Raw genomic sequence first — 16,545 nt, 5'->3', positions numbered from 1 at the left:
GAAAATTCAGCTGGGGGGAAAGGACACCTTCTGAGTGTGCCAGCTGAAGGCTTGGCTGTACTGGGGGAGGTGGGGCAGAGTAGCTGGGGTATGGAGGACGAACTGGCCAGGATCTTGTGGTGTCTGGGCCCAGCCTATCACCTCCTAGCAGATGATCCCAAGGAAGGGAGGAGGTATGTATGTATGTATGTATTTATAAGATTCCATTTATTTGTCAGAGAGAGAGAGAGAGAGAGCCCAAGCAGGGGGAGTGGCAGACGGAGAAGCAGGCTCCCCACCGAGCAAGGAGCCCAATGTGGAACTTGATCCCAGGACCCTGGGATCATGACCCGAGCCGAAGTCAGACGCTTAACTGGCTGAGCCACCCAGGCATCCCAGGAGGAGGTTTTAAAGTATTGATGAAGACAGCTCCAGGTGACTTAGAGGCCAATACCCCCTTCCCCCACCAAGGGAGTCCTTATCCACAGGCCTTGCTTCAGTGAGTGGCCTGGGACAGTCATATTGAACTAGCCCATTCTGGTCACTTAACATAAGGGCAGCCAGCCAATCTGGAGGCTGGCAGTGGCTATAACCTGGGTTTGTCCTTGAAAAGATGAGCGGGGACAAATTCTCTATCTCTGAAAACCTGAGCCTAGAGACACAAAGAGAAGTTGCTAGTTAGGTTCTGGGGAAGAGAGAGAAAAACTCATGTACATGTGGGGTCTGGGATGGCCATTATGGATTAGATGACATTTACGTCTGAGTGTGCCCCGGGGAATCCCAGTTTATCCCAGTATAATTATGACTGAGGCCTCTTTTCACTCTCATAAGTATTCTGGTTTGGAAGAAAAAATATTCAGTCACTCTAATTATGGATCATAATGAGTTGTGGAGCGGGGGGAAGGGGAGGGAGGAGAGAGAAGACTGGGGTCAGGCCTTGGAGAGCCTTGTGGGTTGGGCTGAAGAGTTTTGGATTTATGCTAAAGGCAAAGGGGATTTTAAAACATGGGAAAGTACAAGATCAGATTTGGCTTTTTACAAGATCGTTCTGATAAAATGTGGACAGCAGATGAGCTGTGTGCTGATGTGGAGGCAAGGACATCAGCTGGGAGGCTGATGGAACAGTGGGGGCAAGAGACACAGAGGCCTGAATTAAACCAGGTGACGATAGAGAATAGAAAAGCAGATGTGTTCAAGGACTGTGCTGGAGGAAACTCTGAGAAGATTTGGAGACTGATTAAACTGGGTGGATGGGGGAGAGAAAGGTGTTAAGGGTGAACGGCAATGCCTTTCCTTAGGACGGGACAGCTAGGAGCAGGAAGATGGTGAGTGGAGCTTTGGACGTGTTGGTCTCAAAGGCCATCAGAATGGCAGCTGAATGATTAGGACTTGACTAGGCAGAGAGGCCTGGGCTGGAGACACTGAAGGGGGAGGTAGCTTCATTCGTGGAAATGGAGAGACCACACAGAGAAGAGGGGTAACGTGAGGAGAGGGAAGAGGGAGAGATGGTGGGTGAGGATAGCACTCAGAACTGTCTGTGCTTCTGTGTCGCGTACCCTGCCTTGCATTATGTTTTACTTCGTCTTCTCATTCCCCACTGCCAACTGTAATCCCTTTGAGGCCTGGCACCTTTATAAATGTTGAATCATCTACCACAGTGCCTTTGTGTAGTACATTGTTAGCATATATCTGGTACTAAGTGATGGGAAAGTTTTTAAAGGCCCATGGTCTGAGCACCAGGAGATCACTGAGGTCCTCGGGAGAGCATCTTCCCCTGGTGTATTGGGCCAATGCCAGACTGCAGTGGTGCACAGACTAGGGGACGAAGGGAAAACAATCTAGTGACTTCAGCCACGCCCTGCGTTGCCTCACTTTCCACTAGCCCATCCTCTCCCTCCTCACCTTGAGGGCAGTATTATTTTTAATTACTTTTGAAGGAAGGATTTGAGATACTTAGTCACTTGGGACAGGGCAAGCGCCAACGGGGGAGTTAGAATGTCTGCTTTTCCTCCTTAAATTCAGTGCCCTGAGGAAAATGGACAGCACCACCATGCGACGGGAAGGGCTGCACTGTGCTCAAATCCCAGCTTTGCACTTGGGAAGGGCACTGATGAAGTAGCTCAGAACAGTGGGAAGAGCTCTGGAAATTGAAATAGGATCAACCCAGAGCCAACATCTGGCTCTGTTGTTAACTTACCTGATAGATTTGTAAACTTGTAAAGTTGCAATATCTTTGAATCTTGATTTACTCAGCAGAAAAATAGGGATAATGATGAATATCTTTCAGTTTGCACAGCTAATCCGTGGGCCGTGGAAACTGGAACTCACGGAGGTTTTATGTAATACTTCCTAGTCACTGGGCTAGTAAGTGATGGGGCTGGATTCCAACCCAGGGCTCATCGACTTTGTTGCTTTTGCACTTTTTGGGGCATTTTGCTACCTGGCACATGGGATGACTTACAGATACCCTCAGCCCTTTTTGAATGAAGCAAGGCATCAATAACTAGATAAATGCCAAATCAGGAATATGCAAAGTTCCCTTGCTAACCCCCATTTTCCTTGGGACCTGAGGAAAGCCCCCCGTGTCTCATCTATAAATGGCTGCAAAATTACATGTCCGACTGCGAAGGCTAATTGTGAGAGCTAGACGAGTCAGTGTCCACAAAGGTACCCAGCAGAGTGTTCACATAGTAGGCACTAATTAAACGGTAATGAAAGCTGATTGTAGCTGAGTTTTGGGGTGAAGTCTTCCAACAGGGTTTGCTGATAGTGGCAGTGATTGTTGTAGTGCTGGAGGTAGCTGTGGTAAGAGCAGCATTCACTAACATTTATAGAACACTAGGAAGTTTTCAAGTGCCAGGAATAACTCTGTTTAAGTCTCATTTAAATAATCTCATTTAAATTCACAACAAGCTTCTTAAACAGATATCATTATTTATTTCCATTTTTACAGATTAAGATAGCAAGGCACAAAGAAAGAGGATAAGTCCCTTGTCCAAAGTCCTCTAACTAGTATGTGGAATAATAGGGGTCAAATGCAGGGCTTGGGCCTTAGTGAAGTCTCCACCTTCAGTGGATGCCAACACATGAACCCTAAGGTCTGTTGGAATTTATTCCCACGCAGAGCATTGTGAGCCAAGATGGAAATGAGAAGGCACCTTCCAGGAAGTACCATGACTGCTAAAGAGTGGCAGACCCCACTGGTCTCCTGCTCTGATTCCAGAGCTGACCCTGGGTTTCCAAGGACAGTGCTAGCAGCTGGGACAGAGGTGAGGTTATTGTCACAAACCCCAGCCTGCACTTTTATGGCCCCCTTACCAGCCAGTCCCTCTCCAGAGATCCTGCCAGCCTTGCTTAGGCCAATGGGATGGAGAAAGAGACCTGGGCTAAAGGCTGGTGAGAGACTCACAGAGTCAGAGGGAGAGATGTGGAGCAAGGAAGCCCACTAAGAGGGGCTGGCAGGGAGGCCACCAGCCTGCTCATCTGTATGCTCTGCGGGGGAGTGCTACAGCCGAAGGCACGGTCTGGGCCGCCATTTGGATGTGGGCCGTGAATCATTCAAAGCTCATGGGTACAAGTTCTGGGCTTCTGGGGGCTCTGATCCCCCTCCCTACTTGCCTTTGCCTTCTGCCCCAACAGTGGGATTGGGGTGTGTGTGTGTGTGTGGTGCATTTCCATATTGAAGAGGCAGAAAAGATGGAAGCCCTAGGGTCCATCCTTATCTGGGAGCTCAAGCCCAAGACCGTGTCCTCTCACTCTCTCCTTGTAGCTGCTCTGGAGTCCGCTCCCCCAGATTGTTGGCAAAGCCACTAAGCTGCTGATTCAGTGACATTTTCCAGGATCACTGTGTTCTTTCTTCAGAGCCGTTTGAGATAGAACTGGGAACAGGAAGCCCACTGTCTCAGAGGATTGGATCAACAATGGTGCTCCCCAAGCACCTGAAGGCTGCGGGATCTCAGAGCTCTGGGGAGGAGGAAGGAAAGAAGGAACACCCCTTGGGTTCCAGGCCTGGCATCAGGTATTGTCACAGATCGTCTTTTCTTTTCATCCCCTCAGTAATACTAGGAAGTGGGTAAAATTGTCCCACCTCTCGGGAGAGGAAATTGAAGCTAAGAGAGATCAAAGTGACCCACCTAAGGTCACTTGGTGAGTAAGAGGCCTAAATGATCCTTCACACCAGTCTTCTAATTCTCTGTGATAACTCTTCCTTACGTCGCACACCCTCCAGTTTTTACCTCAAGCCAGGATTTCTGGGAAGCATCACTGGTTTATAAGGCAATGATGAAGGAATGGTGTGAGCTTGTAGGGGCTTACACATGCACAGTGGGTCATTGTGCCTTGTCTCCTTCTATGCCCTCTGGATCTAGAGTCTATCAGAAATTCTCATGGAAAGTCAGATGAATCCCAGACCTAATTGGCAGCCTCCATGCGTTTGGGCACGGACAGGTGTGAGAATAATCAGACAGACACACGCACCTACCAGAGAATCTTGGAGCTGGAAGAGAACTTGTAATGTAATGTAATGTAAATCCCTGATTCATGGACTAAAGTTCCAGGAATGAAACCAAACAGCTTTGTAGTCTGTGCTTGGAGATTTATAGACTACGAGTTGTCACAAAAGGAGAAACTATGGTAAGAGATTGTGACAAGAGATGTGTGGCCCCAACAACACACAGGCTTAGGCTGTAGGCACCCCAGTGATGTGATGGTGGTGGTCGTGATGGAAACGGTGTGGTGTTGGGAATAGTGGTGGCCGTGATGGGGGTTGTGATGGAGATGGGGGCTGATGAGAGTGGTGGTGGAGGAGGTGATGGTAGTGATGGCGGTTAGAAATGGAGGGGAGGTGTCTCTAGAGGAAGAGGCAGGGGTCCAGGTGGAAGTGGTAGTGGTTTTGGAGGGAACGGTGTTCTACCCTCTGAGATTTAGGGTAAATTGAGCTCCCCAAAGCCTGAGAAGCCAGTGCACACAGGGGGAGCCTCAGGCCCAGGATTGGCAGAGGGCCAGCTCCTTCCCAGGACACCAAACAACTGCCCCGATTGCCTCAGGGTGGCTCATTGCTGGGGGGAGAATGAAAAGCCCATAGCTCCTGCCTGGCCTGTCCAGCCCTGGGTGCTGTGTGGCTCTGGTGGCTGCCCAGGCTTGGGGCTGCCCAGATGCAACCAGCATGGCCAGATGACAGGGCTCTGAGGCCTGGCAGAGTTCAAGGTTTCCGTAGGAATGGTTAGGATGGAGCCATCATCAGGTCCTCTGATAAGCACACCCACACTCATACCCACCACACATACTCACATTCATGCTCACACACAGTCTCTGCAGAAGCTCACGCTCTTTGTCTTTAAAAGCCAGGAGAGACAGAATGGAGTGCGCGCTTACCGTGCCACATGCCCACCTCCGCCATCCTGATCGGGCTGCTTACACAGTGCTGGCAGCTCTGCTACCCACTTAGTCACTGAGACACCACCAGCGAGGAGAGTCAGTATGTTATTTCCCTCTGAAGTGAGAGCGCATCAGATGAAGAGTCACAGAGGGCGGCCCTGACAACAGCCATCATGGCTCCCAAATGGCTTCCTGTTAAGTTTTAGCACCTCTCAGGGCAGAGGAAGCCCCCACGCTCTGTTATCTACATTGACTGGTATGATTTACTGGCTTCCCTTGGTGAGTAAATATTTGCAAGGCTGATTCAGCATAGCCTTGACCCCCAAGGACTCCTGCCGTTATGGTGCTCCCCAGCACCCCTTCCCCACAAAAACACACGTGGTTCCTATTCCGTGCACGCCTCCATCCATCCCGTGACCCCATTCTCCTGGCCGTACCACCCCAATCACAGACTCACGAAAGCACCTCCTCTAATACGATCCCTTACTTCCTCACATGGGTGAGTAATAATTGCGAGGGCAAGGACGTGGGAGGACATGCAAATGCCATTCCTTCTTGGTGCCTTGTTCGTGGGAGGTGCTCAGAAAACGAGCAGTCACTGATGGGAAGGAGGGCTAGGGGGCACAGATGTGGCAGCTCCTCAGTGTTTTCAAGGCCATGGTAACTGCAGCGCCAGGAAAGAGCCAGCTCAAAGCTTCAACAGCCTTTAGGAAGCAGAGGGCCCAACTCAGCATCGCCAGACCACAAACAGAGCTTCCTTAGGACTTCCTAGGGCCACAGGCTGCGAAGTCAGCCAACAGGCAAAGCCTCTGCGGGGACAGGTTTGCACAAGACAATGGTACACGTTGGTACCTGGGCAGTTCTCCAGAGACCCAATTTGAAGGGTTTCTTCTGTTTCCTGGTTACCTCCATGAGGACTGGGTCAGTCATTGCTGGCTACAGCCCCTTGAAACTCTGGACAGTGACTCAGAGATTAGCCAGAAACAACAATTCATCTGTGGGCATAGGCTTAGGCACTGTGTGTACCTGGCAGCAATGTCCCTGCTGCCCTGCCTGGCTCCCAGCCCAGATGCAAGGATAAGCCCCCACGTTCTAGCCAACTACAGAAGCAAAGACCGGTTTTAAGGAAATTGTCACTTTGCTTGATAAAATAGTACCCAGCCTCTCTGCCACAGATTGTATTGGTTGCCAAATGAACCTCCCAGCTGGGTCCTGATTTCATTCAGGCATCCACCGGTTACCAGCTCGTGGTATTCCACTGGTGTCTGTTACTGGTCCAGGGGTTGGCATGTGGAAAAGGTTTCAGTCAGCTAAGGAATTATAGTCCATGCTCGAGAAAACATCATACTTCTTGATATGCACAACATGCATGGAGCCCTGATAGCTGTTAGCAGGTATCTTGAAACCACAAAGAAACCCAGCTCTCGGGGGTAGAAGCTGACACTGAGCACAGCCAGGTGGGCCCTCAGAAAGAACTTGTGTATCCGATGCCTTCACTGATACATGGATTATGTCATGCCTAGGGCTGTTCTCCTTTGGCCCCCCTTGCGTCCAATAAGACATTTTCTCATTGTTGACAGCAGTTTAATTCAACATGCTCAACATCCTTGCAACCAAAAGGATCCTAAGTGATACCCATTGTGTTGCAAGGCTGGCCAGGGAAGAAGACTCTCCATGTGGAGAGAGGAAGAAAAAACAATGCAGTCCAACTCCTGTTTCCAACGATTCACCTTTCATGGTAACCTCCAAGGGCACCTGTTTAATGCCGTAACCACAATCTCCCTCTTAAAAATTCCTCTGTAGAGCAGATGTCAGGGTGGGGTATTTAAACAATCCTTCACGCGATCTTTAGAGATGATAGCAGGCAAATAAGCATTGAGAGTAATTTGCAGCTAGATAATCTGGTTCTCAAGATATGGCTTAGTCTTCTTCAGACTGTGGCTTTAGGTTTCAGTCAGTGTTCACATGCTGGGCGCCATCGAGCATCCCAGAGTCATGCCTTAGAAATCCATGCTTTCTGGCATCTAGTCTGGGAGGGGAAGTCTCTCTCCCACCTTCTTAGTTTTCTGTATCAGGTCCTCCCTCTTGCTCCAGTGATTGACTCAGAAAAGGCCACATTTCTCAACTCTAAGAAGAGGCACTGCTTGAGGCCACAGCAGCTACAATGAATAATGTTGCTGAACAATGAATTCCAGGACTGTGCAGTGATAGAAGCATTGACATGAGAACCAGAAATCAGCTAGAAGGGGTGGATACAGGAATTATATCTTTATAAGATATGCACTGGATCATGGCTCCCTGCCTAGCATGGAGTCCCGAATCCACTGGGCCCATGCCTCTTCAGCCCATGCTGAGTACAATATAAAAGAGACATCACAGTCCATACCCTCCACTCCCATGTTGGCAGTGGAGTGTGGTAGGAGCAGAAGACTGGGGCCCACTGCCGGGGTTTGACCCCATTTCTGTCACTTGCTAATTGTGTGACCTTAAGCAAGTCACTTAGTCCTATGAGCCTCCGTTTCCTTTCGTGCAAGCCTACTACATAGGTTGTTGTGATGATTCAAAGAATAAAGTATATAATGTGCCTGGTACATTAGTAGTTTCCCAATACGTGGTAGTTTTAGTTATGAGTAACCATTCAGCCAGTTTCCCACTTCCTTCTGTGATCTGTCTCTTTTAGAGATGCCTGACTATGTCTTTATGGCTCTTTCTTCTGTGGGGCTTCCAGGTCACCCTCGGATTTGACATACAGCTTATTCTTTCCTGAGTTACTCCATCCTGACAATGTCCCACAGACATTCTTGAATGGCCTCCGGCACTGTCAGGCCCAGAACCCTTCCTGTCTACCTGTGTGACCCTGGGCTGCACTCCTACCCATCACATCTAAACAGGACCAACCCCAAAGCTTTTGAAAGACTCTGGAGATAGCCAGAGAAGACTGTCCCCAGGCAAATGAACTTATGAAGTAGTCCCCTTGGAAATGCAGGAGAGGTGCATGGCTCTCCCTCGAGCCTTCGCCATTTCGATGATATGATGGCATTGAATGGCAAACCATGTTCACTTGGGAGGGAAGCAAGGCTGGGCACTGCCTGTATAGTAAACAGTTTGATCTCTCTTACTAAGGCCCATCTGCCTGAGGTGGACCAGGGCCGACGGAATCTCCTGGGGCTACTAGAACCAGATGCCTTTCAACAGGTTTTGCCATCGATCTTAATAAATAGAAGGAGGCAGCCATTGGCATGAGAAATCCAAAGCAATCTTGGCCTGGAAGGCTTATACTCAGAAACCCTCACCATTTCAAATCAATTCAACCACTATTTCCAGGGCATCTCCTATGAGCCAGTCACTGCACTAGGCACTGGGATTACACAGATGAACCAGAGGTATCTCTGTCTTGGAGATGCTTAGAGCTGGAAAGAGAGGTGAAAGGGTGCCAGATGGGGGCTGAGTAGGGTAATAAAGTATTACAGGTTCTAAGGGGGGGTATAAGTAGGGTATAAAGGGCACATTAAAAAAGGAGGGGTCAGTCCTCCTTGGAGTAAGAGGTCAGAAAAGTCTTCACAGAGGAAGTGACCCAGATATCAGTTCCACGAATATTTACTATCAACTGGCACTAATTTCTAGGCTAGAGGATTTCACAGGCATTATCTCATTTATGCTTTACAAAAACCCTGTGAGGTAGGTAGTATCAGTCCTGTGATTTTCAAAGAGGAGGAAACCTAAGTCCAAAGGCCACATGCTAATAAACGAAACTGGAACTTTGGTATAATTAGAATTATCTGACCACCTGGGGTAATGGATATCCTACCTTCGAGGGTCTATTTTGCTGATGCACACAAGTTTCAACTGAGCAATTATATAAGTAAATGCCCAGAGATCTACTCATCATTCTGGTGATAGGAAAATTCATGCAAGTGAAACCCACAAACAGAGAAGCTAAGGTAAACCCTCCTCCTTCATATCCCCACTTCCTTCCTCATTATCTTTCTCAGTTTTAGAAGTCTTAAACTTGACCAAAAAAAAAAAAAATTGCCTCCAGAAGCCACTGTGCTTCTCTATTTCATCATGTTGGCCTTGAAATTGACCAAGAGCCTACTGCCAAGGAGGAGGGGACCAGGGTGGGCTGGGAAAGGAGGGTTAACTGGGGAAGACAGAGGGAGAGGGCAATAGGAGGAAGTCCTGTGGGGCTGCTGGGGGAATGTAGGCCTAACAGATGAGTGGATGAGCCAAGAGGGTGAGTGGAGGCAGAGAGTATCAGATAGGGACAAGAGGATACAGAGAGGAAAGAGGAGATGGTTGAGAGATCCAGAGAGGATGAGCAGGAAGAACCATGGCCAAGTTCCAAAGGGCACAAAAGCAGAATGTCCTCATAGTTAGTCAATCCCAGTTTACCCTGCCTCAATCCTTGTGTCCCAGCCTCTCTGGGAGACACTGTGCTGGCTCCTTAAAAATATAGACTCACATATTAGAAGGACTGGTTTCTGGGGGAAGAGACTCAGCAGGCCTGGTTTCACTCAAACCTCAGGCTCTCTGTCAGTAAAGGAGGGGAGTGGGGATCAGCGAGATGATCTTTCCAGCTCTGACATTCCAGGATTTCAGGGCCAGCCCATCTTCCCTGAACTTGGCTGGAGAAGGGGAGGCTAAGAGCTTGGGGACTTGAGCCAACTTTGCAGGAGCATGGGAAAAGGCAGCAGCTTTAAGATGGAATCAATAAACAAAGTGCTACATCAGGAAGGCAGTCTTAGTCCTACCCTCATCCGTATAGTTTTCTCAAAATTATTTTGTCACTATACCCATGTTTCCTTTTTCCCCAAGTAGATTCAGCTTATACTGAGTGATAACCCAGAGGCAGAAGAGGTTACAAACATGTAAGCCCCTAGCCCAGGGTAGTAGGCTGAATTATATCCTTCAAAGATATCAAGTCCACAAGCCTGGAACCTGTAAAGTTACCTTATTTGGGGGTGCGGGAGGCTTTGCAGGTACGATTAAGTTAAGACTTTAGAGATGAGGCGATTATCCTGGATTATCCAGATGGGCTCTAAATGCAATCACATATATCCTTATAAATGAGAGGTGGGGAGATTTGACACAAAGTCCGTTTGAAGATGCCGGCCTTCAAGACTGACGTGAATAATACAACTACAAGCTAAGAAGTACCAGCAGCCACCAGAAGCTGGAAGAGGCAAGAACAGATCCTCTCCCCTAGAACCTCCAGAGGGAGCACAGCCCTTTAACACACTGATTTTGGACTTCTGGCTTCCAAAACTGAGAGAATAAATCTCTGTTGTTTTTTTAAAGCATTAAATTTGGGGTAATTTATTACATCAACCATAGAAAACAAATGCACCCAGCCTCCTCCTTCCCCCCAAACCTACACATTCTGCATGTGTGCCCCATGTTCCTAGTGTGACATGGGCCTGCTATTCCCTCAGAGGGATAGAGCCATCTGGACTCTCTGGATGAGCTGTAATGGAAAAGCCACGGACTAGGAGGTATGGAGAGGACCTGAAATGGAGATCCCAGTTCGTTACCTCTTTGTGGTAGGAGAGGACTCCACCTCTCTGAGCCTGTTTTCTTGTCTGTAAAATTCAAACGGTAATCCCTGACTACTCACTTCCATCATGTGAGGACTACATGATAGAACGGATTTAAAGGCAGTTTGCCATCTTTAAAGCTCCGTCCACGTACCCTTATTATTTTTCATTAAATCTTGCTTCCTGGACACAATCCTGGGAAGATCCCTAGTGATATCAACACACAATCCTTAGGAAATGCAAGTAAGAGTCCGGTTGATAGAATCTTCTATGGTCCTTGCTAGCTCACACATTTCCCAATGCTTGTTCTCTGATTCTGTGTGACAGGGAGCAGTGGAGAATGTGTGCATGATCTTGGGGCGGGGGGGATGTTTATGGATGTTAACCCTTTCCCAGCTCCCCTAACCTAGAGTCACTGATGTGCTTTATCCACAGATTGCTCAAGACCATAAAAATCCTAAGTGTGTTCATGACCTCTGCACCACCCAGATGAAAGGACCTGGCATGAGTCTGATCACTTGTGGACAATGTCTTATTTGCTTTGTGTCTCCAGTGCCTAGCATGGAAGGCCCAGTAAATGTTTGTTAGTGAATGAAGGAATGGACTGATATATGAATGGTTGCATGCATGAATGAATGAATGAGTGAATGAAAGGAAATGAGTCTTAAACATCCACAAAACCTTTAAGTCACAAACTTCTCATGTCCATTAATACTATCCCTGTCTATACAATTGGGTTTTAACCTCAGTTCCACTGTCTCACATTGTCTATCTGGATCTCTGTTCTGAGCTTGGCTGGGACACATTCTAGCAAGTCTCCTTCCAAGAGTCCCTTCCAATATATATAAGCACAGTCAATGGTGCTCCCCGGAATCTCCTGCTTATCTGTGATGGGTTTCCAACCACTGCACTGGGCCCCACAGATACAGCAGCAGCCAGGCCTGGTCATCCAGTGGGTAGAACCCTCTCTGTCCTATATCCTGGTAGACCACCCATCTGCACCTCGGGCCAGTAGCAGCGCAGAATTAGGGTCCCCAAACTCCCCTCCCACCCGGCCTAAACTCTTTCACCTGGGCTGCTGGGGTCCCATCATGGTTTCCCCAGATTCCAGTAGAAGTAAACTTGGGAGAGGAGGGAGGAACAAACATTTCTCGAATGGAATCTGAGAAGCCTGATGTCTTTCTTTTATATTGGTTGTTACAGTACTCCATGCTCATCGTATAGAACTTGGAAAGTACATAAAAGCACAAAGTATTAGAAAAAAGTCATCGTAATTCCACTATCTAGGGTCAATCACCATTAACATTCTGGTACATTTCTATTCAGTCATTTTTCTATAATTCTTACATAATTTAGATCACAGAATATATGCAATTTTTTTTTTAAAGATTTTTATTTATTTATTTGACAGAGAGAGACACAGCGAGAGAGGGAACACAAGCAGGGGGAGCGGGAGAGGGAGAAGCAGGCTTCCCGCGGAGCAGGGAGCCCGATGCGGGGCTTGATCCCAGGACCCTGGGATCATGACCTGAGCCGAAGGCAGACGCTTAACGACTGAGCCACCCAGGCGCCCCGAATATATGCAATTTAAACCTTGCTTCCTAAATGTAATATTTAGCATAAACCATTTTTTCACATCACCAAAAATACCCCATAAAAATCATTTTTAGTGGTTGTATAACATTCTTCAGTCCAATATTAATAATGATTTACAGGCATAATCCACAGTTGGCCTTCCCTCGGTACTTTAACTCCGTCCCATTTTCTTTGTTCCCTGGACAATCCATTTGCAGAACTCAGCAGCATGTCCTTGAGCTCCCTAAGAAGGATTAGTTCATTCCAGAGCCACAGTGAGCATGAGCAGTGTAGACTTTCACTGAAGATTTCACAGAGAAGATAGAAGAAAGATTTTACATTGTATATCCTACAGCAAATAACTTTAATAAACACATCCCTTCGACACTTCTGATTTATATTAAGCCCCTCTGTGGCCAGACCGTCAGCAGGAGTTTTCTTGTTTTTGTTTTTCCCGGTTCTTCTTCCTAGATACCACTCGCCCAACCCACCATATTTTTTAACTACTGTTATATGAGCTCCTAGCTTCATAGACTTATACTCATCTTGGGACTTGGGAAAGCAAAGGGTCTCTGAATACCTGGACCCACCTACCTTCTGTAGAAGACAATTTAGTGAGAAATCATTTGATACTTGAATAGGCCTTAAAATAAACGAGTCCATCCCCACTTCCACCAACCTCACCTATCATCCTTAAAGTATTTCCTCCAGACATATAAAATGCTTTCCCTAGGAATAAATGACTTTCTCAATTTCATTAAACTGGTATATAATAAAATCTTGATTTTTTTTCATGGGATCAATTCTGTCTTATTTAGAGCTGAATAAGAAACACTTGTTTTAGGAAGGAGAGGGAAAACTGCCCATATGCAAATATGGAACCTGAATATGAGAATCCCATAGATGCCCAGGAAACAGTGGTACCTACCAATTCTCAGCAAGGGATATTTGATTGGGGAAAGGAGGAGATAAAATTTAAATAAAAGGATTTCAGTCTGTCGATATACTGGGTGAAAGAGAGTAGCAGTGGCCTAAAAGCAAGGCCAGCAAGTGTGTTTTATCCACTAGGAAGTTCCCCTCACTGTCAACAGTAGTGCTTGTCCCTGTATACTTGGAGGCCCCCTCTGCAAAGAGCACTGCCCAGAACGCTAGGTCCAGGAGAGCACAGCTCATTTCCAGAAAGCCACAGCAAACTGGGGTGTGTGCAGAGGGAAGCTACAATAACCATTTGAAGGGCTGTAAGAAAAGCCTGAAAGAAGGGGACAGTGGCTCCATGGTAAGCCACTGGAGGCAGCAGAAGGGCTGACGTGATACCCACTTGCACAATCAGGTGAAGACAGCCGGGTGTGACACGGACAATCCTGAGAGGCTCTATAAAATGGAAGAGGCAGTTGGTCCCGGAGAACCCAGCTCCAGGTGGGAGATGAAGGGTGCTCTGCTCTGAGAGCCCAGCTTTCATTTGTTTGTGACCATGAACACAAACCACTCTGCTGGGAGGGGGGTAGCCAAAAGGCCTCACCGAGGAGCACTCCCTCCCCAGGGTGACTGTGCTTAGTGTGTGGGAAGAACTGGCAGTGGGGAGGAGAGGGCGGAAGCTGGGGTACCCCCTTCTTGGGAGTCCGGGGAACCCAGCCAACTAGAGGCAGGCCCCTGTCCCTTGCCCCACCCACTAAGTGTCCTCTTCAGTACTGGAGGCTCCCAGAGGAAGGGGATAGGGCAGGAGCGGGCAGGGTTGCAGATTTAGCACCTCCTCAAAAACCACCACCACAAAAAACCAGGAGGCCCAGTTAAGTTTGAATTTCAGATAAATCCATTTTTTAAGTGTAGCTATGTTGCGAATGTTGCACGGCAAGCCTAAGATGACAAAATCAGTAACTGCCCAAGTTTTCCGTCAATAATAGAAAAAGAGGAAGTTAGGGAAATAGGGAACTCCAGTCGTTGGATGACCTGCATAGGCATCTGCGCATGCGCACCTGCTGGAGAGTGTGGGAGGGAGAGAGGGAGGGAGAGAGGGAGGGAGAGGGAGGGAGGGAGAGGGAGGGAAAGATATTAAACTGTTGGCACTGTCACTGGCCCAAGACAAATACTTGGGGAGCTCACAGGAAGATAAAAATGATTAAAAAAAAAACAAACTTGGTTTCACTGTAAACCGAAAACTAGTCATTTATGTGAATTTTCCACCATTTCTGTCTTTTTAAGCTACCCCCACCTCTTCCTCATTAAGACCTTTTGTACTCACAGCAGCAGAACTGTTTTATGAGAGCTCACCAATCCTCTCCAGCCTCCCTTTCACGGTAAAATCACACCTAGTCTGTGAAGGCTCTGACATCTGCCTGTCCTGGGTCCAGGGTATCTCTGACTGCATCCAGCTGTCTCCTCCCCTGTCATCATGAACTCACTGTGAGACTACTCGGAAGTTTCCCCCAAAGTTCCTCTCCAGGATACCCCTCCTCCCACGTCACCAGCCCGGCTTCCTTATTGGTTGGAATTTGGTTTAGGACCGTTTATCTGCTACTTCCTCTACTTTCTGGGAGATAAAATAGTCAGTGAGGCAAATTATGAGTGTGTCAGATGCTCTGCTTTTAGCCAAATAATGTTTCCCCAGATCTGAATAGTCTGAGTTCCCAGCTGAGTGTATTTTCTCTGGGACCAGTTTTATGATTGTATCAGAAAGGAACCCTCCACTGCCCCTAACCAGGTGCTACTGTGTCAGTCCCTGTCTTGAGTTTTCCCACTTGCTCCTTTGGCTGGTGCTACTCCCGTGTATTTCCAGGCAGCACGAAGCCTTCTTGGCTCCCATTTCTTCTCTAGCCTCTTGGTAATGGGCATGTTCTTCATGAATGGCTCCCATCCTTCACTTATCCTGTATCAGCCTTGAAGACCGTATTGCTGTGGCCCAGAGAGTCATACAAGAGCATGTGGGCTGCCCTGTGGGCGACCTACTTCACTTTGTTCACCGCCCCTGCTCTGTGTTGTGTGAACAGACACTTTGGACCTCTCTAAGGAGAAATATGATTTCAGGTGCCCGATGCAGGCACCTCAGATCGTCTTACTCATCTTGCCATCATGGGCGTCTACTCAGGCTTCCTTTCCTTCTCCCGGAGATAACACCTTGCTCTTCATTTGGGAACTGCAGCCCCCCACCCCCACCCCCACCCCATCCCGGAGTCCCCTCTTGTGAGCTGGAACCATCAACTGCAACATCCCACCTCTGGTCACCCGGGAGGGAGAGCAGCTCCCCCACCCCCAGCGGTTTCATCCCATCTCCTTATTGCAGACACAGCATGTGCTCCAGTCTGGGTCAGTCTTCCTCTGGGAGCATCTATGAGGTCGTTAATGGGGGTGATACAGGCCTGAATGTGGGCAACAGTGCTTGCTCTCCTCTTGCTGAAAGAACCCCATTCTTTTTTTTTTTAAGATTTTATTTATTTAATTGACAGAGAGAGAGGGAAAGGAGAGATGGAACACAAGCAGGGGGAGCGGGAGAGGGAGAAGCAGGCTTCCCGCTGAGCGGGGAGCCCGATGCGGGGCTAGATCCCAGGACCCTGGGATCATGACCTGAGCTGAAGGCAGACACTTAACGACTGAGCCACCCAGGCACCCCGAAAGAACCCCATTCTTAAAGGCAAGTAGAGCTGAGGGGTGGAGGGAGAGACCAAGAGATCCGGTGACATCATTTGACTCCCTCTATCCAGTTATGCCTGTGGCCACCCCACTTCTGGACTTCCATTTTTTTTTTGGCTTTCGGCACTCTATGTTGGCTTTCACATTTGCAGCCGAAGAGTCCTGAACAACACGCTCTTGGTACCTTCGGTTCTCCCCACATTTAACTGGCACTAAGTTGGTACCTACTATGCGCCAGCACCTGCATTCTCTCCCACAGTTCTCACCTCAGTCCCATCAACTAGGCAGATCACAGAGAGGAAACAAGGCTAAAATAGAACGCACAGCTAGTAAAGACCTCTGCTGGAATCTAAATGCAAATTCTCTAACTCCAAATCCAATCGTCTTTTTCAAGTTTTTAAACTTGAACGCACACAAAGAAATTTTTACACGTGGCCAAATACATACGTATCCTGTG

This window comes from Neomonachus schauinslandi, chromosome 1 (assembly GCF_002201575.2).
Source record: "Neomonachus schauinslandi chromosome 1, ASM220157v2, whole genome shotgun sequence".
Classification (NCBI taxonomy): Eukaryota; Metazoa; Chordata; class Mammalia; order Carnivora; family Phocidae; genus Neomonachus; species Neomonachus schauinslandi.
This window is presented reverse-complemented; position numbering follows the sequence as displayed.